We start from the raw sequence: 25,251 nt of genomic DNA, 5'->3' as shown, positions 1-25,251 counted from the left end.
GGCACATGCAAGGGCTTCCCAGAGTACTTTTACAGCTTCATGCTTCCTTTGTGTAATAACCGCCTTGTACTTTTGCCTTACCGATTTGATATGGGAAAGGTCTCTGGGATTTGTTAAAAGTGCCTTTCGAAGGTTAGCTAATGAACAATCGCTGCTGAACCATCTTGCTGCATGCTGTACTTCCACAATTGGTTTAGATAATTTAGATTTAATAACCTCAAAAATTGGGAAAAAGCACAAATTACCTCACCATTAGAATCCTGAAATGACAGACATGAGTCGATAAATCTTGAATAGGTCCTTACCATCCTATTAAATAAATCAGTATTATTGACTCCTCGCCAGACTAGTCTTAATTTGTCAGTAGAGACGGTCAAGTTTCTAGCTCCACGTTCTTTACTATATGTCGGCTTGAGGGCAATTCTCAGAGTTATCTTAATTGGGTTATGATCGCCATGAAGTGTTGGGACAACCTCAGCTTTCAACAAGGAATCCTTGAGGGTAGGGGAAATAAAAACATAATCTATAGTAGAGGCAAAGCCCCAACCTCTATATGTCAGTTTCGGAGGATTAATGTTATTAGTAATTGCAGCAATTTTCATCATATTGATTAGATTCTGGTTTAGCAGATGGTCCAATAGTTCTACCCCCCTACTGCACAGATGTGCCTTAGTGATAGGTTCTACAATTGGGATATTTTCCTTGGGAATCTTAGCATTAAAACTGTTAGAGAGTAGACTCACTGACACACTGCTGAACAATTTTTTTTAACCTTTTCTGTATGCACGTTAATACCTGTCCAGTGATGAGGACTTGTGACTCACACAGTGTTGTCTGTTCGGTGTATAAGTCGCTATGCGCAATACGTCTTGTTTGTTCGGTGTGTAAGTCACAGTGCGCTACACGTCTTGTCTGTTTGGTGTGTAAGTCGCCTCGTGTTACACGTCTTGTTTATACGGTGTGTAAGTCACCAGGTGCTACACTTATTCTTTGGTTTCTCACTCACACAGGGTAGGTCTGATGGGTCTTGTACCATTTTCCTTTGGTTTCACCCGTCAGGGGTAGATTATGGGTGTTAGCCTCATTTACACTTTTGTCTTTAAATGACCACACGGGGTGTGTTTACAATAAGTTTCTTGGTCCCATTTTCTGAGTGTATTTCATGTTCTTGATTTTAGGAATCTTGTTTACAAAATTCGTTCTCTAGTTGGTGGGATCATTGTCTAGGGGTGTGGTCCACCATTTGCTCCATTTTATGTATTTTTGAAAATTGTTTATTGGAGAGGATGGGTTTTATTGCTTGTCAATTTTTCAATTGTTACTTGTCAATATATTTACCCTACTTTTCTGGTTACTTAGTGTTCAGACTCACTCGTGTAGTTGTATTTTAATTTGCTTCCCTGAGTCTTGGACTTATCTCTGCGTTTGTACATTCTTGTGTATAGTTTTTTCCATGTTCTATAGTTCTTTTAATTTTTCATTTAAAAGGAGGGGGATATGTTATATCCTGCTTATGTAATCATATGTATTCCAGTTTACCTTTCTCCTAGCTGCTCAGCCAGCGTGAGTGTTGACAGTGGAATATTGGTGTGACTGTGATGCTTGGAATGCCTGGGTGCCTGTGTGGATGAGTGGTGACAGTTGGAAGATTGGCTGAGCAGCAGGCAGGCTGCTCCTGGTGGGGCTGTTGTATTAGGATCACAAGGCTTATGGACTGATGTACATAATTGCCATCCTGCAACATTAAGTCAATAAAGAAACACTTAAAATACAACTCGGCTACGTCTGGTAAGATACAGCACACAGTGTTATAGATTCACTGTCTAGAGACACGTGCATTTGATTTCTCTTGTTGTTTTTGTTCCCCACAGGTAAACCAGTAAATCGTGTTCACCTAAAGTCGATTACTGGTTATATATCTATTCCAATTACTTCTCACTTTTATGACCTTTCACAGTCTCACATCGCAGTAGCACTTTTGTCTATAGGTCCTGAGGAAGGCTGTGACACCTTTCCGGGTCGAGTTGGCCGAAACATGTAGACCTGTTTCATCTGTCACATGTAGTAATAATCTTTTTACACTGCAAGTGTGCTGTTTTTAACCCTAACACTAGGAGTGAGCCAATAAAGTTTTTTTCATTCTTAGTAGTTAGTTTTAACATCACGTAACTCACAATTTGAGATGAATTTCTCTGCACTGCGCCCGTTACCTATCCTGCTGAGCCTCACATCTCGAGGATTTTAGGATATCCTCCATAGATTAAGAATCTAAAAACATCCCTGAGCTCCTCCCTCACAGTGAGGGGGTTGTAGCCCTTGGCGGAGCTAGGAGTCTCCTTCAAGAGGAGAATCCCAGATGATGATCAACAACAAGACATCTCTTCTGTAGTTCTCTTCTCGGTGCTCCTACAGCATTTCAGAACCGAGGATTTCTTGTGTTTTACACTTCAAACATTATCTGTCCCCAGGAGCCTGAGCAACAATCCTTTTCGAGCAGCAGATGTGCACATTTTATTTTTACTAGAAGAGTTATGTTCCATTTAACCCCTTCGCTGCTAAGCCTTTTTTTGGCTATTTGGGGTAGTTTGCGCTTAGGCCCCTGTACCTTTTTGTCCACTTAAGGTATCCACGCCAAATTTGCATCCTTTTCTTCCAAAATCTTGAGGATTCTAAAGGTACCCAGGCTTTGTGGATTCCCCTTGAGGGGACCCAGAATTAATTTTTTTTAAATGGTAATAAAGTTCTGTAGTAGAAAGCGTCTGTTTTTTCCCTGGAAATTGTATCAACAAAGGGTTAGTGGTGCGTAAATCACCATCTTCTCAGCTCAGAATTTTGTCAGAAAACCAAACTTTTCTACGCAGTTTTGGCATTTTACTGGGACACAGCCTATTTTTTCTATGTTTTGTGATTTCAAAGTCCTTCCAGTTAGTGGTAGAAATGGGTGTGAAAGGAATAATGGATCCTGGAAGGCTATACGTTTGTGAAAATTATACAAAATTCTGAATTCAGCAAGGGGTCCTTTGTGTAGATCCTTCAAGGTTTTTTTTATAGAAACTAACAGTTGAAAATAAAAAATATTGAACTGAATTGAAAAAACAGCCATTTGTGCCAACGTTTTCAATTGTAACTTCTAAGTATGACAGGTTTTTTAAAGCAATATACTGTTACATCTGCTGGGCCCTTCTGGTTTCTGGGATCTATAGGACTTGTAGGTTCACCAAGAACCCAGAGCCAATATCTGAGCTGCGCTTAACAACAGTTTTATATTTTGTGCTGTGTATATAGCAATTCCTTTGGTAAAATAAATAGATTGAAAAATAGGTACCAATAAAACCTATATATTACCAAAATGGAGAAAAAAATATAGAGTTTAGAAGCAGTGGTTATTTGCACATCTCCAAAATGATTAGTACAAGCATGTGAATTTGAGGTCATTTTTCAAATTGGTAATAACACTCTACTATTATGTATTTCCCTCTGTCTCTCTGTAAAAATGCTACCTAACTTGTGTGGCTAGGCCTAGTACCTGTGACAGGAAACGGCCCAACAGGCATCGTGGACAACTCACATTTTTCCAGTGAACACTGACCTTCTTTTGCAAAGTGCCTAGGTGTGGATTTTGGACCCTAGCTTAGCCGGCACCTAGGGAAACCTATCAAACCTATATATTTTTTTAAACTAGACACCCAGGGAAATCCAGGATGGGGTGACTTGTGTGACTCTCACCAGGTTCTGTTAGCCAGAATCCCTTGCAAACCTCAAACACTGTAAAAAAAACACATTTTCCTCACATTTCCGTGATGGAAAGTTCTGGAATCTGCATGTATTCACAAACTTCCACACACCCAGCATCCCCCAAAGTCTCCAGATAATAATGATACCTCCCTTGTGTGGGTAGGACTAGTGCCCGCAACAGGAAACATCCCTAAACGCAATGTGAACATATCAAATTTTTTCAGTGAAATTTGGCCTTTTTTTCTCAATGTGCCTAGCTGTGGATTTTGGACCCTAGCTCTGCCAGCACCTAAGGAAACCTAGAAAACCTGATTTTTTTTAAAACTAGACATCCAGAGTAATCCAGGATGGGGTGACTTGTGTGACTCTCACTAGGTTCTGTTACCCAGAATCCCTTGTAAACCTCAAACTTTGTTAAAAAAAACATGTTTTTCTCACATTCTGTGATGGAAAGTTCTCGAATGTGAGGGGAGCCACAAACTTCTAGCGACCCAGTGTTTCCGAAAGTCTACCAATAAAAATGGTACCTCACTTGTGTGGGTATGCCTAGTTCCCGCCAAAGGAAACGGCTCTAGGCACAACGTTGACACATCACATTTTTCCAGACACAACAGACCCTTTTTTTCGCAATGTGCCTAGTTATGGATTTTGGAACCTAGTTCTACCGGCACCAAAGGAAACCTAGCAAACCTATGCATTTTGTTAAACTAGACTTGTTTGGCCTCACCAGTTTCTGTTACGTAGAATCCCTTGCAAACCTCAAACTTTGTAAAAAAAAAAAAACAACATTTTCCTCACAAAGTTCTGGAATCTGCATGTATCCATTCTTTGTGCTACTTGGCTATTCGACGGACCTGTGGTCTCCCCTGGTGAGCTAGAGACCCACGCCTCGCGGAACCCGCTGCGCGGGTCCCGCATCGCCCTGAGGCGCCGACGAGCATTGCAAGGGCTGCATCTGTACTTTCCATCTGGGGCTGAGGGCTGCGAGGGCTGCGAGCAGGAGGGGCTGGACTCAGTTTCCCAAGAGTCCCAGCCTACCTCGCGCCCGCAACACCTGGGGCCGCTCTCCCTCATCGCCCCGCCCCCAACAGGCTGCTAGAAAGTGAACGGACTTTCTCCTCTCCGTGGGATACCATTCTTTGTGCTACTTGGCTATTCGACGGACCTGTGGTCTCCCCTGGTGAGCTAGAGACCCACGCCTCGCGGAACCCGCTGCGCGGGTCCCGCATCGCCCTGAGGCGCCGACGAGCATTGCAAGGGCTGCATCTGTACTTTCCATCTGGGGCTGAGGGCTGCGAGGGCTGCGAGCAGGAGGGGCTGGACTCAGTTTCCCAAGAGTCCCAGCCTACCTCGCGCCCGCAACACCTGGGGCCGCTCTCCCTCATCGCCCCGCCCCCAACAGGCTGCTAGAAAGTGAACGGACTTTCTCCTCTCCGTGGGATACCATTCTTTGTGCTACTTGGCTATTCGACGGACCTGTGGTCTCCCCTGGTGAGCTAGAGACCCACGCCTCGCGGAACCCGCTGCGCGGGTCCCGCATCGCCCTGAGGCGCCGACGAGCATTGCAAGGGCTGCATCTGTACTTTCCATCTGGGGCTGAGGGCTGCGAGGGCTGCGAGCAGGAGGGGCTGGACTCAGTTTCCCAAGAGTCCCAGCCTACCTCGCGCCCGCAACACCTGGGGCCGCTCTCCCTCATCGCCCCGCCCCCAACAGGCTGCTAGAAAGTGAACGGACTTTCTCCTCTCCGTGGGATACCATTCTTTGTGCTACTTGGCTATTCGACGGACCTGTGGTCTCCCCTGGTGAGCTAGAGACCCACGCCTCGCGGAACCCGCTGCGCGGGTCCCGCATCGCCCTGAGGCGCCGACGAGCATTGCAAGGGCTGCATCTGTACTTTCCATCTGGGGCTGAGGGCTGCGAGGGCTGCGAGCAGGAGGGGCTGGACTCAGTTTCCCAAGAGTCCCAGCCTACCTCGCGCCCGCAACACCTGGGGCTGCTCTCCCTCATCGCCCCGCCCCCAACAGGCTGCTAGAAAGTGAACGGACTTTCTCCTCTCCGTGGGATACCATTCTTTGTGCTACTTGGCTATTCGACGGACCTGTGGTCTCCCCTGGTGAGCTAGAGACCCACGCCTCGCGGAACCCGCTGCGCGGGTCCCGCATCGCCCTGAGGCGCCGACGAGCATTGCAAGGGCTGCATCTGTACTTTCCATCTGGGGCTGAGGGCTGCGAGGGCTGCGAGCAGGAGGGGCTGGACTCAGTTTCCCCAAGAGTCCCAGCCTACCTCGCGCCCGCAACACCTGGGGCCGCTCTCCCTCATCGCCCCGCCCCCCAACAGCCATCCAACCGCCAGTGAAGATATAAGTGGGAATACAAAGACCGCTGCGCGGGAGCGCGCGGGAGCGTCCCGGGAGAAGCCCGGGACAAGGGCGGGACCGTCTGTGGCCGTCAGGGGCCGAAGGAGGCCGGGCCGGGCCCCCCCTCTTGATCCACATCCAGCGCCACTCCTAAGGATATGCCTACGCCCCCACCACGGGAAACTCCCTCCAGGGATGGTGCCTCCAGCTCCGGGACACTGGACAACTATTTTAAATCCAACAAAGGCGAAGTGGACCCGGAAGGGTCACTTGAGAAACGCAGGGCGGAGCGTAGGCGCTCCATTGAATCCTTGAAAACCAGGCCCCTGCTAGATACCATCCCCCATCCCACTACCCAAGAGACAGGCGCGTTATCCACTAGTTTAGACACCTCTTCAATAGAGGATTTTCCTGCCTTACTAAGGGAAGTTTCTTCGACCCAAGGGACACTATCTGACCAAATCATAGAGTCAGCCCCCCTAGAGATCTCCCATACCCCCGTCGACTTGGTAACTCAAATCCAACCAGTACCAATGGCCAATAAGATCAAGCCCAAATTAAGCGTCATGGTAGAGATACACAGGCCCCCACCCAGTAAACGGGCTCGGAAATCAGCGGGGGGACAGGGTAAATCCAAAATATCGCACCTGGATTTTGGTAAGAGAAACACTAACACCATCACATCGCAGAAGAACATCGAGATAGCCCCACCATCTAAGCTCTTAAACCCTAGCATAATTGCGACTACCAAAGAGCCAGAGGCTGATACACCGAATCCTAATCACCCACTCTTTGCTAAGGGGAGCATTGAATTCTTACTCCGCTCCCTCCTGCAGCCCATCACTGAAACTCTAAAAAAAGTTGAGATTAGGCTTACCTTATTAGAAACCTCTCTTACCACTCTGAATTCTCTAGTAAGTAAGCAGACAAAGTTAGCGGAAACTCACTCCCTGGGTGGGGAACCCTCTAAAACAGAAACCGTAGCTAATGTTAGCAAAGTACTCCCAAAAAGTACGCCACCGGGTGCCCCCTTGCAACCTCTTATGTCTGTTCAACTTCAAGCACGGCATAATAACTCTAGTAACAGATCTATTGATCCGGTGGCTCTAGCCCCACATAGTTCACAATTAGAGCCCACCGGAACAAATCGAGACCGGGTTAATGACCTCCCACTCACGCCCGCTTGCCCTACTCCCAGACCAAGAAGGCCAGATCTCCCACCCGAGACCAATAGATTAACAGTGGTCTTAGCTGGTGCCCCTCATCTAAGATCAGGAGAATATGAGGACTATCAATCTCTCAAGAAAAAGGTAATCAAGTGGTTAAACTGGAACCGACCCCTGCCGCCTCACTTTAATAACGAAATCATCATGGTGAGGAGGGTTCCATGGCTAGGGAAGACCAGGAAAACCATAGTGGGGGACTGCATCATGGTAACCTTTAAAGACCCGGGCACGGTTCGACACATTTGTGAAGGAATGAACCGATCCCTTGATTCCACGATACAAACCCTCCAAGTATCCTTTTTCTTTCCCCCAATTCCTAGGCACCAGGCTCAAACATATGATAAATGGACTAGGGTGGACTACAGACGCAACCACAAAGGTTTTGTCCAACGCCCATACCACCAATTACCGGATACACCTTTCTGCGATTTTAATCGCTTTAATTGTTTGAACGAGCTGGACGGGGTTGACTGACTTACCGCCCATAAGTCTGTGCTAGGGGAATTGGGCTTCTGTGGCCCCTCGGATCCTCCAATGATGAGCCCCGTTTCAATTTCTGGCCCACCGAATGACCTATCCACCCCAGAGCACGGCCAAATTGAACTCGCCAATTCCACCACTGATGGAGTAGTTGCTGTAGAGGGAACAACTGTGGTCCCCTCCCCAGAGGGCGAGGGGGAGTTGAGATCCACGGAGCCATACGTATTTTTTGCTGCCCCAGCCGCAGGACCTGTATTACAAGTGGAACATGGTCTTACTCCCTCTATCCCCCTTGCCATGACATCCCCAACTACTGAACATTTGAGGATAATCTCTTGGAATATCGCGGGCCTAACAAACAAATTGGAAGAGCCTGCCTGGGGAAAGTACATAGAAACTGGTGACATATGTATGTTCCAGGAAACCTGGGCCAGAGAGCACCATGAGTATCCGGGGTATGCATCCTTTTTTATTCCAGCCAGGTGGGAAGGCAAAGGCCGACCCTCGGGGGGTCTTGTGACATGGATTGCTGCCCACCTGGGCTGTGTGGCGACTCGGTTCCCATGCAGCTCCGATGATATCCTCGCGGTCTTATTAACATGGCCAAACAAAGTTAGCCTCCTGCTGGTTAATATCTATTCTAGGACAATGGGAAAGGCAAAAGAATCACCGACTTTTAACGAACTTTCGAACCTTTTATCGGAACTGTCGACTGACTCTTACTATGTGGTGGGCGGAGATTTTAACTCCCACTTTGAGCCACTTCCCGGCCTCCAGGCAGGATTTTTATCAGAAGAAGAGGATAGTTGGGCAGTACCAGGGGCGGACGTGACACCTCCGAAAGCCTGGACCCCGCTAGCGTTACAAATCACTGCCCTTACGCTAAGGTACGGTCTCAGAGCGTGTAATGGGCGAACCATTTCGGACACACCAGGCAAAAATACCTATAATCGCCAGGGAAGGGAGTCACATCTAGACTATATTCTGGTCCAACTAGCGAGGTGGCCATTAATACAGGATTTCAGGGTTATTGACAGGACGGACAGTGACCACAATGCTCTCGAGTTAGATCTCGCCCACCCAGTACCGCAGGGTCTAGTGGCCCATGAGGAAGGGAACCATCCCACACTCCTTATAGACAACACTAGGAGAAGAATTAGGTGGGAGCATATGGTCACAAATAAGGATAAAATCCCACTGCTTTATGCAGAGATTATTCCCATCCTGGAAACTGTGGGGGCCCTGGATAGTGTGGTAAACCAAATAGACATAAGGAGTAAACTGTTTGACGCCCATAAAGAACTCATAAAAGTGGCGGCACCCCATTTGACACGTAAAACACAAAAGTCAAGAGTGCGGCCCTCAGGCAAAACACAATGGTATAATACAGCCTGTAGACGGGCCAAAACAGAACTCCTTGGAGTCATTAGGGAGGGCACAGGAGGGGAACGCCTTAAACAATACAGACAAGCCTATAAGAAGCTTCTCACACAAGCCAAAATTGAATGGGAGGAAAACCAGTGGGAAGAACTCACAAAGGCCCTAGCAGTACAAGATCAACGAATGTTCTGGAGAATGGTGAATGGGGGATCGGGGAGTCTTCACTCGGCAGTGGAGCCCAATATAGCGCCGGGAGTGTGGCAGGGCCACTTCCAGTCGCTATATAGCGCTGAGCCTGGAGAAACTCCTGTGATGATAGAACCAGTGAGACAGGGCTTTCAAGCGGACCAAATAACATTAAGCGAGGTAATAGCTGCTATTTCAGGTCTGGCTCCGGGGAAGGCGCCTGGGCTAGACGGTCTCCCGGGAGATCTGTACAAGCAGGAGCCCACTGTTTGGGCTCCCTATCTCGTAACCCTTTTTAATGGTGTCCTCGGTGGGATGGAAATCCCCAGTACTTGGCTGGGGGCCGAGGTGGTCCCGATTTTCAAAAAGGGATCCCCTCTGCTCCCAGCCAACTACAGGCCAATTAGCCTGATAGATGTAGCACAGAAGCTGTTCGGCAGGGTTCTTCTGAACAGGCTTCAGGAATGGACTGAGGAGGTGGGCGCCCTCAGTCCATATCAGGCAGGCTTTAGGAAAGGGGTATCGACTGTGGACCAGGTCTTCAGACTAAGCCTGATCTACTGGAGGACAGTAAGGTTCGAGGGCGGTAGTCTGTACACGATTTTCGTGGACCTAAGAGCCGCCTTCGACCTTGTGCCCAGGGGCAAACTATGGGTCATCTTAGCAGGGATGGGCGTCCCACCAGATATCCTATTGACCCTCCAGAGGCTGCATCAAAATAATTATGCCCAGGTGAGGTGTGGGAGGTCGGGGGAGCTGACTGACAGATTCCCCGTGGGCAGAGGGGTGAGACAGGGCTGTGTGCTGGCGCCGACCCTGTTTTGCCTCTTTGTCAACGGGGTAATCGCCCATCTAAATGCCACCGACTACACAGACGCCCCTAAATTGAATGGCAACAGTGTACCCGCAATAATGTTTGCGGACGATACACTGCTGGTATCCAAAACACCCATGGGCATTCAAAAGATACTTGATGCTTTTGTGGCCTTCTGTCAGGATAGAGGGCTGGAAATCAATGCCACAAAAACCAAATATATGGTATTGAACCCAAAGATTAAACAGCGTCCAAACCCCCTACTGGGAGCAGTACGTCTGGAAAGAGTAGCCACGTTCGAATATCTTGGCGTGACTCTCAATGAAAATATGACCTGGGAGAGCCATCAAACTAGGGCCAACCTTAAGTTAGTACAAATCACCGGGGGTATTTCCCGGATGATGACTGGTTCGACCTACCGCCCTTTGGGGGCCCTAATTCAGATATACAAGGCACAGGCAAGGGGGGCTATTTTGTATGGGGCTGAATTGTGGGGACACATTCCATGCCGGAATTTGTCATGTACAGAAAACAGGTTTCTAAGGCAAATCACCGCTCTTCCCCTCAGCACACCGCTTCTCCCCCTGAGGCTTGATTTAGGGCTGCGGCCACTTGCCGATGAGATAAGCTTAAGACCCATTGCCTTCTGGCGCAGGCTATGGAGTAGCGATAATCTCACAGATTACAGGGCGGAACTGGTCGAATTATTAAAACATCCTAAGGCGCTCACTATCCCCTGGGTTCAAAACATCCAGTCAGTTTGCACAGAAGTGGGGCTCCCTGAATTGTGGACCGAACCAGCTGATACAGCATCAAGAATCTCCAGGAGCGTACTGGCGAAGCTGTATCATGAATACAAAAGGGCAAGGGCTATAGCGACCCAGACGGAGGGGTCCCTCTCCTCTAAATTCTTGCAAACCAAGGATCTCTATACATTTGAGAAAGTTTTGGACCCTGTTTATCCCATTCTCTCTAGAAAGCTATTCCTCCAGTGGAGATACAGTACACTCCCATTACGGTCATTTTGTAGCACTTGGTCAAATGTCCCTTCTACTAAGTTCTGTCCTCTTTGTGTTGACAAAGAGGAGAACGATTTGCATGTGATCTTTTTCTGCCCAGCATACAAGGCAGCAAGAAAGTACTGGCTGTTGCCACTGATTAAGAATTTGGGTGGCAGGGAATATGGACCGATGTACAGGATTTTGAAAAGTGATGTTTCCGGCCCAACTGTTTTTGCACTTTCCAAATTCTTCACGAATGTGTGGCACACGCGCAGTTGTCTTCTAAAAATTGCAGGGTAGATTTTAGAATCGTTACTTTTTAATATTCACCTGCATTTTTGGTTATGGTTTTAATTGCATAAATTGATGTATTTTATGATTGTGTCGGATTTATGTGATTTTACTGTATATGTATCTTTTATGACCAAATGGTCGAAATAAAGATTTCTAAAGTAAAGCATGTATCCACAAACTTCCACACACCCAGAATTCCCTAAAGTCTCTCAATAAAATGGTACCTCACTTGTGTGGGTAGGCCTAGTGCCCGCAACAGGAAACGTCCCAAAACACAACATGGACATATCACATTTTTCCAGTGAAAACTGCCCCATTTTTCTCAATGTGCGTGGCTGTGGATTTTGGACCCTAGCTCTGCCGGCACCTAAGGAAACCTAGCAAACCTATACATTTTTGAAAACTAGACATCTAGGGAAATCCAGGATGAGGGGACTTGTGTGGCTCTCACTAGCTTCTGTTACCTAGAATCCCTTGTAAACCTCGAACTTTGTAAAAAAAACCCTAATTTTTCTCACATTTCGGCGATGGAATGTTCTCGAATCTGAGGGGAGCCACATACTTCTAGCCACCCAGCATTCCCCAAAGTTTTCCAATAAAAATGGTACCCCACTTGTGTGGGTAGGCCTAGTGCCTGGGAAAGGAAATGGCCCAAAACTCAACATTGGCACATCACATTTTTCCAGTGGAAACCGACCCTTTTTTCGCAATGTGCCTAGTTGTTGATTTTGGAACCTAGTTCTGCCAGCATCAAAGGAAACCTAGCAAACCTATTCATTTTTTTAAACTAGACATCCAGGGAAATCCAAGATGGGGTGACTTGTGTGGCCTCATCAGGTTCTGTTACGCAGAATCCCTTGCAAACCTCAAACTTTGTAAAAAAAATACATTTTCCTCATATTTCTGTGATGGAAAGTTTGGGAATCTGCATGTATCCACAAACTTCCACACACCCAGTATTTACCAAAGTCTGTCGATAAAAATGGTACCTCACTTGTGTGGGTAGGCCAAATGGCGTGACAGGTAATGTCCCAAAACGCAACGTGGACACATTTTTCCAGTGAAAAGTGACCCTTTTTTTGTATTGTGCCTAGCTATGAATTTTGGACCCTAGCTCAGCCAGCACCTAAAGAAACCTAGCACACCTATATTTTTTTTAGAACTAGACATCCAGGGGAATTCAGGATGGGGTGCCTTGTGTGGCTCTCACTAGGTTCTGTTACCCAGAATCCCTTGCAAACTCAAACTTTGTAAAAAACAAACAAATCTTCCTCACATTTCTGTGAAGGAAAGTTCTAAAATTTGCAAGGAGCCACAAACTTCCACACACCCAGCATTCCCCAAAGTCTCCTGATAAAAATGTAGGTAGGCCTAGCAGCCACGACAGGAAACGGCCCAAAACACAAGTGGACACATCACATTTTCCAATAAAAACAGACCCTCTTTACGCAATGTGCCTAGTTGTGGATTTTGGACCCTAGCTCTGCCGGCACCTAAGGAAACCTAGCAAACCCACACATTTTTTAAAACTACGTATCGAGGGAAATCCAGGATGCAGTGACTTGTGTGGCCCTCACAAGGTTCTGTTACCCAGAATCCCTTGCAAACCTCAAACTTTGTATAAACAAAATACATTTTCCTCACATTTCTGTGTTGAAAAGGGGGATCGTTACCCTCATGAGCTCCTAGCAGGGCCAACACTAGGTGATCAATCAGCGACCAACTGGTCAGTATGAAGAGGTGCAAGTGGTGGACCCTCTCTTTTGGTTCAGCATAAAAACAACATGGATCTTACAAAGGTGGTAGTCAAAGTAACCAAAGAAGCAGAATCAGGTCTGCAGCAAACACTGGTTACGAATAACGAGCATCAAGACCCTTGGGGATGGCTTCAGAGAGCTCTGTCTCGAACCGGGAATAATCAGGATTGAGTGGAGGAGCGGCCACCAGCAACTGACCAGGGTGGCCTCTCTGTCTGCACTTGGAACCTTGGTGGCCTACAGATAAAAGCCATGGATGCAGAGTTTACAGGATTTCTGGGCTCATATGACATCCTAATGTTTCAAGAGACTTCGGCACAAACCAGTATCCCCCTTATCGGATACAAAGACTACAAAACCAGGCAGAAAGAAGGAGTAGATATGGAAGAGCGCAAGGTGGCCTGGCAACCTACATTAGCACAAATTTAGCAAGTAAAATCGAAGAGGTGGACGTGGATGACAAAACTTTGCTGGTACTGAAAATGGAAAGTCAAGCTAATAATCAATCGATCCTTCTTACAAACATATACATTAAGAATATATCTTATATTCAGCCATCTGGGGAAACCTACCAAATCCAACCGTTTCCGTACACTAGACACCAGGGAGAGTCCAGGGAGGTGTGACTTGTGAGGATACCCCAACGTTTTCCTACACCGAATCCCCTGCAAACCTCACATTTAGCTGAAGTCACGGTCTGACACAAATTTCCTACCACCCAGTGTATCCCCAGGTCTCCCGATAAAAATGGTACCTCACTTGCCTGGGTGGGCCACGTACCTGGGGCAGGGAAGGGTGCAAAATGTATTGTGGAGACATAACAATTATCTATCATCATCAAAGCTTTATTTCAATATGTAAAATATCATAAAAGCACATAAAAAAGTAGAATCACAATTGATTAACAGCACATTTTAAAAGGATTAGTGATAAAAAAAACTTTTATATTACAATAAATAATTAAAAATATATTAAACTTTAGCAGCTTTGTGGTAATTTAGACATGTAAAAAGAGATTCAGGTAAAACTTAAATCATCTGATAGCCTTCAGCCTAATCATCCAAGCCCAACTAAGAAATTTGGCCACCCCACCACTAAGGTTGTGCTAGCATCCGCCTTTAGTATTCTAAGTGCAGTGGAGTGGTCCCTGGTTCCAAGCAACAAGCACACAGGTTTGAGCCATTTCTGTCTGAGTTTTGTATAGGCTGGGCATACAAAAAAGACGTGAGGGATGTTTTCAATGACACCTTCACAGGTTGGGCATTCCGGAGAGGTTTGGTGCGGGGGCTTCCACTTACAGGTATGGTCGCGAAGGGGTAGTGTTCCCAACCTGAACTGGATAAAAAGGGATCTATCTCTAGGTTTCTTAATAAAATCTAAGTAGGGCTCCAGGCGAGGCTTTAATTTGTGCTGTCGAAATGCCTCAGTCAGCCTACCTAGGCTTGGGACCCTCTGTTCCTGATCGTCAACCCATGTCCAGTAGGCTCGCTTAATTTCAGCCTTGGATAGTGATACCCCAGGCTCCCAATCGGTTGCGAGCCGCGTTGCGAGCAGGAGCTTCTTTACATTAGTTATCCAGCTAATTTTGTGAGCTCCATAAAGGTTCATAACTTCTCTTAAGCCATCTACATACCTTGAGAGCTCCGGGGTCCGCCATAGCCGGGCCCAATATAAAAGAGGGCGTAAAGTGGCTAAGTCCTTAATGGAACGGCGACCCAGATCACTTAAGAGTGGTTTAGTAGGAGTACCCCTCGGGAGCGATACCAGCTGCCTAAAGAACTTGTTCTCTGCGGTAACTAGGGCATCAACACCATCAAAGCCCCATAGCTCTGCACCGTAAAGGGCGCAGCCTACAGCTTTTGCAGCGTAGATATCCAGAGCAGGAGCAATGGACTTGGGAGTGGATGCACGGTGTTCCTTCCCTAATACTCCGACTACCCTTTTATGGCTTAGCGCCATTTTATCAATATGAGGCTGCCATTTCAATTTATCCGAGATTCTAATCCCCAAGTAGTCAAATTCTTTTACGCGTTCCAGTGGCACCCCATCCAAGGATAGGGTGGATCTGGACGATCTGCTCGGGTTAAAATAAAGGAGCTTGGTTTTCGATGTGTTTATGACAAGGCTCCTGAGCTTACAAAACAAACAGAAGCGGTCCAACAGCTTCTGCAATCCTGTGGGAGTTTTTAATACCAACAGGGTATCATCCGCAAAGAGAAGTGCGGGAACTTTATCGCCCGCCAAGACCGGGGCATCAGCGTTAATTTCGAGCAAAAAGGAAACTACGCCATTCACAAATAGCGCGAAAAGTGTCGGGGCTAATACGCAGCCCTGGCGTACCCCTCTATTCACAGGGATTTTATCCTTTTTTTGCTCCTGTGAACCCCATCTAATACTGGCGTAGGTACCGTCATGCATGCGGGCCAGGAGATTCAGAATAGGTAAGGGAATCCCCATCTACTTCAAGATCAGCCATAGGCGGTCTCGGGGGACCAGGTCAAAGGCGGTCTTCAGGTCAATGAATGCCAGGTAAAGACCGCCTTTGCCAATGGTAACCACCTTCCAGTGTAAGAGTACCAGCCTAAATGCCTGGTCTATTGTGCTTGTGCAGGCCCTAAAGCCCGCCTGGAAGGGTGAGATGATGTTGTTCTCATCAGCCCAGGAAAGAATCCTCTCCAAGAGTACCCTGCCAACCAATTTCTGCCCCGCATCTATAAGACTAATTGGGCGATAGTTGGCAGGGTCCCCCCTGAGGCTCTTCTTGTAAATGGGGATCACTTCGGCCGCCTTCCATGAATTCGGGACAGGTGAGCCTTCCAACAGTGCATTCGTGAGACTTACAAAGTAAGAGGCCCAACCTTCAGTATTGGCTTTAAAAAGATCGCCCGGTATACCATCCTGCCCTGGGGCTTTAGCAGGTACAATCTTAGTTATTGCAGCCAGCACCTCTTTCTTGTCAACTCTAATGAGGGGAGCCTGTCCAGAGTCAATAGCCAAGGCACCGCACAAGTGTCCTGGAGCTCCGAGCGGCTCATCGCCCCCGTAGAGTTTCCTAAAGTGCTCAAACCATTCGCCATCTGTTATGTGGTTGGGAGTTTGGTCCGCGTCACAACCGTTAGATCTTCTAACTAAGGCCCAAAGTAGCTCACCGTTCTTAGTATTACTTGCAGCTCTGAGACTTTCCCAGTGAGATTCTTCCCACTCCCTTTTAGCTGTTGTAATAGCTTGTCTATAGTGTAATCTAGCCAACCGAACAGCAACTGAATTGCTGGATTTAATAGCGAGAATCAAGCTGTTTTTCATCCTTCTGCAGTTACTATCAAACCACTTCTGTACTGCCTTGACAGTTATCGGGCTCTTTTTACCTGGAACTACGAACAGTTTACCAATCTGGCCTATGGTAACAGTGTAAATGGTTTCTGCTTCCGCAGGTCCAGCCGCACCATTACAAGCTGCAGAAAGCCTTAAGGACTGCTCATTAAGAATTCCATCCAGTGCACTTAGTCTTGTTTCATCCATAATAAACTTAGGCCACTTAAGGAATCTATTGCAATTGGATGGTACTACTGACTTAGTTAATAATCTCGCACTATTTGGGGAGTATACTCCTTTCTCTGCCACAAATCCACCATTGTGAGAGACAAGGGGTTATGGTCACTCTCAACTGATGGTATAATGACCATATCCACCACTGACTTCCATGCTCTCCTATCCACCATTATGTAATCAATTCTACTTTCACACGATACTCTGTTATATGTATTTGCCCCCTGAGCATCGGAGATAGTACGTCCATTTACAGCTCTTAGTCCTGATTCAATCATTAGGGCGTTTAATTGGATGACAACTGGTGACCATCTCCTCACGGGCATGAGCAAGAGGGACGGAATGCCCCATCGGGCATCTTCTTCATACACTCCAAGAATGTCATCTGCTGCCAAAGGCTCGAACGAACAATTAAGGTCCCCAGCAACCAGAACTAAAGAATCAGGAGAACACAATTTAAGCAAATCAGATAAAATAGCAATAGTGGAGGATTTGCCCCCCCCCCCCTTGGGTGCCTCTAGCATAAACATTAAAGATTTCCCAGGTGGAAATACCATTCATACCCCTGATCGAAAGTCTCATAACATCCAATGATGAGCAGGTGTGGTGAGTAATCTTGAGATTAAAGTCAACCCTTACCCATGCCATAAGCCCTCCAGAGGGACGACCTCGCCCAACCGTAGTAGCAGGTACATGAAAACAAGAGAAACCCTGCTTATATAAAGGTTCAAGGCACCAAGTCTCCTGAAACAAACATATATCGTACCTGTCGATAAAGTTATTCCAATCCGGTAGTGAAAGCTTGTTTCGTAGACCTGCCATATTCCACGAGACAAGTTTAAAGTTATTAATGTGAGCATTACCGGGAATTGGGACACATGGAGTTTGACATATATCCTGGCTGTTGATGATATTAGTGGTCCTCATAGGTTCCAGGGCTAAATTTGAGCACTCTGGGCCCAAGGGCAGTAGTGATACAGGAGAGTGGGGAGAACAACTACCCAACGGGGAAGAGGGACTGATCAATACTCTTTCTCCATCATCGAGTCAATCAACAGCCTCCAAACAATCATCAAAATGGTTATGGTTGGAGATAGGGTCCAAGTGAAGAGAGGACATGAGCCAACCCCCCCTGGGGTGGACCCCTCCTATTCCGCTGCACCAATGTCCAACCATCTGCCTTTGAAGTAAAATGACCTGGGGGATAAAAGTAAGTCAGTGGAAGAGAGTGAATGGTCACACCTACACTGGGGTATCTCCAATTACAAATGTACTCAACAATTCTAGGGTTGTCAAAGTTGATCAAGATGCAGTCCCCCCTTATATTTTTGGCCAGATGGCCGACCCATGGTACCCTCCGAATAATAAGTATTTTGCCCACAAGGTGTGGGGGCAGCGGTCTGTTTATGTTTAACCAGTGTACTACCCTATTCCGCAGTGTTGTGGGGGTTTCCACCTCGTGTTTACCCAACTCCGGTACCCCAGCTAAGATTACCACAAATGGACAAACCTCGGGGGGTAAATTTAAGATACTTTTCCCTTTAGGAGTATGGGCAATGGGAACCTCACCACCTGTGCTTTCCGGTGATATATTACGCTTTCGTGATCTACTTATATCAGCAGATGCTATATCCTTATTAAGAGGTGCAACTGGAGGTGCAGGTGAAACCCCGTGGGGTGTGCTTAATACTGCAGCGTCCTTCTGGACAGCCGGAGCCTTTTTTCCACTGGTTTTGGCTAGTGTCTTAGTGGCCATCGGAGTAATACCCCGTAAAGGGGGTTCTACAATTCCCTTGAGGTCACGCTCAATCCTTTTTAAATGGACCTTAATCTTACGAATGTATCCTCTAATGGAGCTAGGAGAGCTCTGAGAGTGTCATAAATTTCAGTTGACTCAACGTCCGGCACCCCTTCCCTGTCGCCTTGACTGGGCAGCCCACCTGCTACCTGGTGCACCCTACAAGGCAGTAAAGGATCTACTATGCCCGGAGCAGGGTTAACAGAGTCACCCACATCTGGCTGCTCCAGAGTAGTTAGATTTTCTCTCATGTTTTTTTGGGCTTTCTTTTTCCTCCCACCATTATTATTTGGTAGCCCTTGCTTATTTTTTGGGATAGCCCCCTGGTCTCTCCCACGCAGTTGTCTAGTATTGTGCACCTTAACTACATTGGGCACAATAGGCAACTTTTGGGGAGATAACAACAGTGATTCTGAGGCCGTAGACTGGCTATCAGGTGAGGCCTGTGATAAGTCACAAGAGGGGAGCTGTGGAATGGGGAGTTCTAAAATAGGTGAAGCACCAATACCACCATTAGCACCTATATTAACAGGAGTCCGTACATTCGCAATATGTCCCATCGAAGACCTTCTTGCAATTGCGAGTTCCTGGGAAACACGTTGCTCCATTATCGTGATTCCCTCATCAACGACACAGTTCATCCTCGTTATGAACTGGTCCATGGCTCCCGTAAAGTTGGCCGTGTCCACTCTCCCCTTAGCCTCCTTAGGAGGCATTGCACAAATCCCAATAAGACAGCAATAATGTATTTAAACAAAGTACTCACAAGGGAAGGTCGCGAGATAGATGGAAGGGGGGTGGCCTGACCCGGCCTTGTCCGGTCTTGAACGGGCTTAAACGGGCCCGGGCTTGGCCCGGCGCTGCCCGCGCGCGTCCCCCGATGCGGGGCTCCGCACCGATGATATGCGCCTCCTGGCGCTGGCGCGTCGTCAGTAGTGCGCGCCGCCGCTGAGCCTGCCGGGAGTTGTGGTCCCGGTACGGCGGCGCGAAGAGTGGCGGTACTGACTCTGGCCGGTGGCGGCTTTCAAAATTGGTGTGGCTGACTCTTGCCGGTGGCGGCGTCCTCCTCCTCCTCCTGGCAGCGGTGGCAGTGACAGGTAAGTTTGGCTCGGTAGCTATCACAAAACTAACTGGTTATGTAAGCGGCCACCTGCTTTTTTGGTCCCGGGCTCGACGGCCTTCTAGGAAAACCTACCAAGCCCAGATATTTGTGATAACTAGACACCCGAGGGAGTTCAGGGAGGTATGGCTTGCGTAGATTCTCCAATGTTTTCCCACCCAGAATCCCCTGCAAACCTCAAATTTAGCTAAAAGAAAATCAGATTTTCCTAACATTTCTGGCTGGAATCACCAAACCAGCCCAAATGTCCTACCTTGCAGCGTTCCCTGCAGTCTCTCAAGTAATATGATACCTCAGTTGAACAGTTGGAGCATGGGCTTACAGCAGACACTGGTGTTTCTATGGGTGGGAGCATGATCATTGGGACTGGCGTCTCTGTAGTGCAGTTAGTTGCATTTGAAAAACTGCCTCAACACCTCTACAAGGATAATAACTGGTATGCAATTAAAGTAAAACATAAAGTAACATATTGTGTTTTTGTAGCTCCTCCGAGAATTAAAGACTAAGCATTATACTCTGATGTTAAGCAGGATAAACAGATATCCACTTGGTGATTGAACTTTTGCGACCAGAAAACTTAAAGTTGGAATGAATCTTTACTTCCATACAAAACCGAATTGTATAATCCAAGGTGTTGGAAATCAGCCATTTTGTGAGGTCAACCCGGATTTGTTTACCTTTTGTTGGACCCTATTTTTCCTGTTTTTTAACTCTGTGCACTTTACCCTGCTCACCATGAGTAAAATGCTTGTGATGCCATTTTAAACATGGTTAAGTTGGCGTATTCCTTTTTGGCACATTTAAGTTGTTTGAAAGTCCTTAATATATTGTGTAGAAAATGCACGCAAGGGCTGGAAGTTAAGTGCCACTGGTAGATTACAGCACCTATTGTGCCATCTATTATAGTGGCAGGGCAGACATGGTTATAGGGCTACCCTGTGTAGCCTGACTGTTACAGTGTAACACCTGCAGTACAACTTGTCAAAATAACCAGTTTGACAGGTTAAAAACCCCCTTTCAAATATTAGTAAGTCACCCTATGTATGCCTTGTAGGCCATAAGGCAGAGTGCATTGTGTTTAAAGGTGGGACAGGTATACAATTAATATAGATGCACCGAGATTAAAGTGGCTAACCGTGCCGGTGCTACTGTGACCGAAAGGCAAGACATCTGACAGTCCTAGTGGTGCAGTAGCGGTGTGGCAGACTTGCTACGCACTGGAGAGGTGGAGTTGCCTACGGGCTGGCGGATAGCCCAAGGTGCCGTCGCTGAACTCTCCTCAGATGCCCAGGCGAAGATGTTTGGAGCGGTGCAGCAGAAGAGGAATTTGAGCCCAACTATACTGAAATTGGAGCCCCTTCTCCCCTTGGCCTGCTGGAGGAAAGTATTGGACCAGCCTGCTACAGCCTGTGTGCCCCAGGTACGGGTACGGACTCAATAGGGGAGCGCGGGTGCAGGCCAGCACTGTCCAGGTCCCTAGCCAGCCTCTTAAGAGACAGATTGACAGCTGGGAAACTTCTCTGTGATTGAGTTGATAGGTGATAGGTGATATATGTTAGGCACTACAGTGTCGGCCGTCTCAGGTGCAGAGGCTCTAATGAGCAGGTGCGCCTCTAACTTCTGAGGCACCACCTGTATCTTCCCTTCCTGATTCTCTGGACCCATTACCCTAGTGTCTGCTGATCCTGGCATCTTTGTAGTCATCTTTTTTGTGATGCTGGTCTGAGGGATTTCCCTCCATGTGCTAGCGTACTCACTGGAAAGTGCTGCCAGCTAATGTCTGTTAAGGTCTATTGAAGCAGTATTAAAGAGACTACCGGAAACTACTGGGTGACGCACATTGTTTGTTTTTGGACTCTCTTCTGCTAGGGTGGGACTATGTTCCCCAGCAGGCACAGCTTACCAACAAGCAGGTCAACGCCGTCTCTTCCTCCTGCTTCAACACCCTCCGCATGCTTTGTAGGATCTACTAGTGGATCCCCACCGAATCAAGAAGGATGATCACCCAGGCCCTTGTCAGCAGCAGACTGGACTATGGAAACGCGTTCTACGCAGGAGCCTTGGCCAAACTTCTGGAACAGCTCCAACGCATCCAGAACGCCTCCGCACGTCTGATCCTCGACAACCCATCGTGCAGCCACATCACACCCCACCTGAGAGAACTGCACTGGCTCCCTGTCAACAAGAGGATAACCTTCAAGCTCCTCACCCATGCACACAAGGCACTCCACAACACCGGACCAGCGTACCTCAACAGCCGACTCAGCTTCTACAGCACCACCCGCCAGCTCCGCTCCACAGACAACGCCCTTGCCACTGTCCCCCGCATCCGAAGAGTGAACGCCGGTGGCAGATAATTCTCCCACCTCGCCGCCAAGACACACCCTCCCCATTCGCCTACGGCAGATCCAAGACCTACTGATCTTCAGAAGACTCCTCAAGACCTGGCTGTTCGTACAGTAGCAGCACTTCCCTTCCTTTAGTGCCTTGAGACCCTCGCGGGTATGTAGTGTGCTTTACAAATGATTGATTGATTGATTGATTTTGCCCTGAGGAGGAGGGGCCACGTAGCGCTTGAAAAGCACTCTTCACCACTGCGGCACGGGATGTGTGCTCATGTGAAGAGATGGCCCATCTGCGCCAACCCTCGGCCAGTCGTGATTGAGTTGGGCCACCCCCTTGGATCTGGTTTTGTGCTACAAGTAACTGGTGAGTGATTACTATTGAGTTTCAAGTTTTTAGTCATAATACACCCACGCAAAATGGTGAAATGGAAAAACTTTTGGGACTAAGAGGCCTCTCCCAAGAGGTCGCAAGTTACTACTCTTGACTCTTTTGTCAGCACTGTAATGGCCATTGATAATGAGATCACGCTGGTTGAACGCCGTCTGTAATTGGAAATGGAATATTCTATCATATTGGCCATAGATTGTCAGGACAACTCTGAGTCCCCCCATAGTGAATTCCACCATACTTATGAAGTTCAGGCTATTTCTGGAAATCCACAGGCCTCTCAAACTTCACCTCATCCCTCAATAATTAGTGCGTGTAGGGCCCCGATGAAGACGAAAAAGAAAACTAAGCATATGGGCATCAAACAAGCGCCAAGAACAAGATCAAACAGGGCCTCAATGCACAATGCACAATAGATGATATTTCCAAACCATCCTTGCTTCCGAACGCGGATAAGACTCCAGCTCCCAAAATCCCTGGTCCCTCATTGAAATCTGACTTGGATTTGGACTACATAATTAGCAGATTTGAGACTGTACTGACAGCAAGTCTTTCCCCCTATTGGCTAGACTCATTACATTGGGGGACTTTGTGTTATTGCACCAAACTTTATTGGGCAGTTTGAAAATTCAAGGGGGTGTCGAGCAGTTTTTGTCAAGGAATGACAGTATTAATGAGGGACGCCTTCAAGCTGGTCGTTTGTATCTCCAGTCCTGTAATGCTATTTCTTCTTCTTCCTCTCCCACTTATAAAAGGAGTCTAGCCACTGGGACAGGAGAGCCTCAGATTGAGGGTGCACCAAAAAGCTGTAATGTTATATTGGCTAAATCAGACAAAAAGGGAACTATGGGTCTGGAAGAATAGCACCAGCATAAAGGCAATGGGAGGGGCTCTAGATCTGCACCCAGAGAATGTATCAAAACCACTGTAAGATCACAAGCCCACCACAAGCAGGTTACATTGGATCTTCTACCTGAGTGCTGCCCTTATGTGGCAATCTTAATCAATGTTTCCCAATTGAGTTACAATAGTGACAAGTCCATGGGTAAGCTGAAAAATAAAGTCTGCCATTAGTTATCAGGCAATACTGAATGGAGGAATACTAATTTTCAGGACATTTTATTTTTTAGAAGAGTGGGGTGGGTTGGTCCATTGCGCACACATATAAACGGTAACCCTGCCGATACCCCAATCTCACCGAATGATTGATTGATTGCAGAGCCAAACTGCGGGTCAAGGCTTAGGCATTGTTCCCCTGGGGTATGTTTTATTAACAACTTATTCCCCCCCACTCAATAATCTCACCTAGAGGCTGTCCAGCATAGAATATGCTTAGGGAACAACAGACATCCACAATTACAATTTGTAATAGGTTCCAACCACTTACAAACCCTGACAGTCTAGGTTGACGGCCAATGGGTGTTACTAAGCGCCCAATTAGTATGTTGGATTGACCGCCACTGACAGTCTGGTGGTGGTGGTCTGCCCAACAGCCAGGATATCGGTTCAACCGATGCATTAAGATGCGATCGGTTGGCGCGCAGCGGGCAGATGGACTGACAGATGCCTCTGACAGGCTCATGGAGCCCGTCGGAGCTTTGGCCGGAATGTAATTCCTACAATGGGGGCGATACCTGTGTAGGCAACGCTGTAGGGATGACAATATCCCTTTCCCTCTGCCTTTACATGGCGGTCCACCTGCCATGTAAAGGCAGGTGGAAAGGGACATTGGGGACCCCTAGCAGGGCCCTTGACCTCTGTTGGCCTCAGCTACAGGGCCAGGGGGGCACATGTGGTGCCCTCCCAAACATCCATGCACCGTGAGCCAGGCACCCCATGGTGCTTGGCCCATGCTGCATGGATGCTTGCAAAATGGCCTTTTCTTTTGCGGCTTGTGTTTGTGCACTGTTTCGGGCCACAGCACAAGTCGCGATAGAAAAAGTCATTTTTCAGACCCCCTACACGGCAGTTGCATTGTAATTAGGCGGGTGGAACTGCTGATTACATGTTGGGCAGTTCCATTCCTCTAGCGATGGCGGTCGGACGCTCGTCCGACCGCCATCGTAATCAGGGCATAGGTGTAAGGTGATACCCCAAAAAGAGTTTTCCCATTGTACACTGAGAGGAGGAATTTGTAGAAATAATGGTTTACCCATTCGACAAGAGAATCTACCCCGGCTTCGATCATGCCAAGAGATTAGTTGCAGATTAGATGAGAATAAAGCTCTAGAGAAACCCCTAACTCAGGGTATAGCCCATAGTCTGAGAGAAATCTTGCAGATAAAGGTAGTTGATCAACATCTTAAAGTAATTCTGTGAAATGTTGCTGGGTTGATGTCTAAATTGAGCAATAAAAATTGGGGTGAGGTGAACAATTAATTGAAAGGAATTGAAAGATTGAGACTAACTACTCGAATATGTAATAGAATATCTGTGCAGATATTATGCAGTTAAGATACTTTCATGCATACCTGTATGCCTTTTTCTAACCTGTGTACCAATATCTCTGTTTCAATAGCTTATCGCTCTGTGCATTTCCTGAGTATGTACCTATGTTTTAACTGTGTAAATAATACATACTTATTTATGCACAAGCACATTACCTTTTTCCTGATGAGTTTTCTGTATACAGGTATCGATACAGTGTGCAGATATAATTTAGTGTTTAGTAGTATAGCTTCTGTGGGAATGTCTACCATAAGGCGGGCCACGGTGAAGGCATGATTTCACCATGTTCTTAACTTAAATGGGATAGGATATTCTGCTCTAAGTCATTGACCTTACAACCGTGAGACTGTCTTTCGAGGCTACTTTATTGACACTAC

This window comes from Lissotriton helveticus, chromosome 6 (assembly GCF_964261635.1).
Source record: "Lissotriton helveticus chromosome 6, aLisHel1.1, whole genome shotgun sequence".
NCBI lineage: Eukaryota > Metazoa > Chordata > Amphibia > Caudata > Salamandridae > Lissotriton > Lissotriton helveticus.
This window is presented reverse-complemented; position numbering follows the sequence as displayed.